General features: G+C 35.9%; 1 long non-coding RNA gene across 1 annotated transcript; it reads right to left on the reverse strand.

The window, feature by feature from the left end:
- Positions 1 to 267: 267 nt before the first annotated feature.
- LOC124263774 lies at positions 268 to 3180 on the reverse strand. The gene is made up of 3 exons (XR_006894932.1): positions 3168 to 3180; positions 1368 to 1432; positions 268 to 299 (listed from the first exon to the last, which is right to left on the reverse strand). It is a non-coding gene; the product is annotated as an uncharacterized LOC124263774 (long non-coding RNA).
- Positions 3181 to 3543: the final 363 nt, after the last annotated feature.

Consider the following 3543-nt stretch of genomic DNA (forward strand, 5'->3'; position numbering starts at 1 on the left):
ATGATATGACATGATCGTTGCAGTTGAAACTCTGCTTGTATTATCACAACTCGTACAACAATCCTTCAGGATCTTGGACTCAATCTGAATTGATATACAATTTAGAGTGTTTCGCTTTGTCGATACAAACATGCGTGTATGCATACACATACCCTTGCAGGCAGAAGTCGCAGCCGAGGTCGAGGATGTCGTTGGTAAAATAGAACAGTGCATTCATGTTCACACTCCTGTTCGTTAGCGTTTGTTCCGAACTTCGACAACAGCGTTCACCAGTTTGTGCAGCTCAGCGGAGTCAAGGACTGAGAGAGAAACTCTTTTAAATGTTTGTTATTTTATACATGATAGAGATAAGGATCACGATTAGTACAAACTCTGTTGGCAAAACCGGTGGCTGCTAAGTTATACAGCAGCACCCCGTCATATGACGAATACGTTCTTGAGAGATATAAGGGAATATCGAAGAATATCGGTCTGCACTGGGCATGGCATAATGTTAAAATCCATTGTCGTTTATGACGTGAAGTACAGATCTATCATGTACCGGTTCCTATACTGTACATATCCTCTTTGTTGACTGTGTTGAATTCTCCATCATAAAGGGATAAATATTTCAATAATAAAACAGTAAAGGACCTTTTTAATAATGTTAATTATCATTTAATCGTTGATTTTTTTAAAAAGATAGATTTGTTAAATGAATTTTGACATATGTTTTGTAAAAAGAGAAACTTTTATAATTGGTAGTTCAGATTATCAACTTAGATTGTTTGTGGCTGTATCCTCAAAGGGGGTTGAAGTAGCGTAACATTATTGTCCTCCTGAGAGGGTACGTAAGTCCCAAAAACTTTCCAAGTCAAATTTCGCTCAGCCATACTTTTTAATCGTAGCATTTTTGTTATTTTAAATTTCGGCTAAATCTTCCTACCATCGCCAACGGCTGAAGGGATGGTGTAAATCCAACTAGGGTCCATGCAGGTAGCAAAGGCACTGTAAGTCCGCATGGCCCCTAGTATGGTGATCTACCTTTAGTTGTTGGCGATCTATAGCCCCGTGTTTATATTCAATTTGTATTGTATGCTTTTTATTAATATGTTTTAGTTTTCCATGCTAATTTTATATCCATATCTGTGATACTCTAGTTAATTTACAGTCTGTCGATCACTGGTGATTTACCTACTTGTATTTATTGTGTATGCCCAACATTTCTCGTCACTATATGGCTGAAATATTGCCGAGGTCCCCGCGATTTCCTAGGCCGAGGTGACGTTACATTTTAACTCACTCACTCACTCCACATATCCTCTTTGAATAGGCCCGATGAGTGTCTGTCCCTATTCAGACACTGTTTAGTATTTAAAGAGACTCACCATTTCCAAGGAGTGCCCTGAAGGCAAAGGGAAGCAGACACAGGAGAACGACGGCCACTTTCATGCTGTGGGTGAACAAAGGGTATTTATATCCACAAAGTTAAAGTTAAAAACAGGGAATGTTGAATATGATATAAAATGGAAAAATAAATGGCTGTTGCTACGGGCAGAACAGGACATGCTAACCCTTTTCGAGGGAACACAACGGTTTTATCATTGACTTTCAGTGAGCCATTCATATAATTTTCACATATATTGTTTGCCTTTATTCCCAATGGTATTTGGTTCTGCGGAGAGTCGAGATTGGCTATTCGTTTTGGAACGACGTTCTATATTTACAAAAGTAATTAGAAAACAATTTAGTTAGTCAGTCAATCATATTTGTATTGTGCATTAATAAGGATAAATGATCACCAACCACAATAATACGTTTCCCACTCATGCCACTAATTCCAAGATTCACTCACGAACTGAAACGGACCTGAACTACAGTATAGTTTCTTTAAATAATGACATTATGCATCATGTTATATCTGTTGCATTTTGATTTAGGTTTTATTTGAAGACAGAAGTGTGATTGTAATCGATTCAAATTGAAATGTGTATATGTTTCAGACTGAAAGGTCATAGGAAATGGTACGTATATTACACAATGTAAAGCAGAGGCTGTAAGCATTACTTTCCACACTGACGTTGCACGATGCCTATACATTAGTAAGTTACGAAGAATATGTTATTGACTGATTTCATAAAAGAAACACATTCTATTTTCATTTAGATGATAAAATGTGAAGGTGTACTTTTGCAAGCAATTCTGTTTTAGTATATCCAAATAAAAAGTGATATTCATCCATCTGCATTTGAATTACATTGCATATATAGTCTGTAAATATTTGGTATATCATTGCGTCTCCTTAGCTATGTCATCCATCTATGAACCACATCTATATAGCGATTGTGATGTTACTTTCACATACACAGTCATTAACTTCATTTCAGTAGAAACATATGTTTGAAATAGCTGACTAGAAACCAGAGAAACAATAGAATATGTAACGTCAGTGCAACAGAATACAAAGAAGGTGTGATCACGCTGTGACAATCACATAAATGGACCACTGAAAATTCACGAAATGATATCCTGCCCTACCTTTCCATCCAGTATGATGTTTTGAGAAAATTGCCAAGGTGAAGTTTAAAATAAGTGCAAGTGTTCCTATATTTATTTACAGAATGTCCCCACAGTGAAAATACGTACTTTGTGAAGAAACTTGGAAAAGAATAAAGGACCACTTGTACTTTCATGTGTTCCCTTATTTGTTTCCATGGTTACACATGTATGATGTCTCCACCACAGCACATTTGAGAATGACACCAAAGTATTACTGTGAAGTAAATGTCTCTACCTTTTTCCCTATTAATTGTCGTATTTCATTTCTTTTTTTTTTCAATTATATTCCCTTTCAAGTCTATTCCCTTTCCGAACTCATTAACCTTTAAACTATCCGTATTAACATCGAGCATCCATTATCACAGTGTGTCTTTGCACCTGACATATTAATGGTTTTAACCTGCAGGGATTTTACTGTGCATGTGAACATACCTATATCAACTACAAAAAGGAACATAAATGTTAAGGGTGAATGTAACACCGTGCATGAACAGCCTTCAGAATTTAAGGTTTGTGACGAAAACAAAATATTGTGGTACAGGGAATACGCTTTTACAACAACAAAAGTCATAAACGTCAAGTGTTTTTTTCCACTCTGCAGAGTACACGATTTTGTTCTTTGTTTTTACCTGAATTCTTGCAATTGAACAGAACTGAAGTCTTCAGTTTATATACTTACAAGTTACATGATCCAAATGTCAGTTCTCATGACCTGTGCTTTAAGAGGTCAATGCTATTAATATGTTTGCCATGCTTGCTTTATCCTATCAGAAACTCGTAAACAACACAAACTGAAACATATCTGATATTCTTCCAAATCTGCGTTTTTATGTATCAATGCACAGCTACCTTTCATTCTAAAAATCTCAAAAAACACTCCCATAAAAGAGCCAAATATAACTTTGCACGTGATTTTTTATTTTATTTTAGCTTTGTACCTGAGCATTGTTATTCAGGTAATTCTCGTGGCTGTACACATAAAACATGATAGCTTTCAAAGCCAAA

Source organism: Haliotis rubra, unplaced genomic scaffold (genome assembly GCF_003918875.1).
Source record: "Haliotis rubra isolate DU_JTF1 unplaced genomic scaffold, ASM391887v1 Scf899, whole genome shotgun sequence".
NCBI lineage: Eukaryota > Metazoa > Mollusca > Gastropoda > Lepetellida > Haliotidae > Haliotis > Haliotis rubra.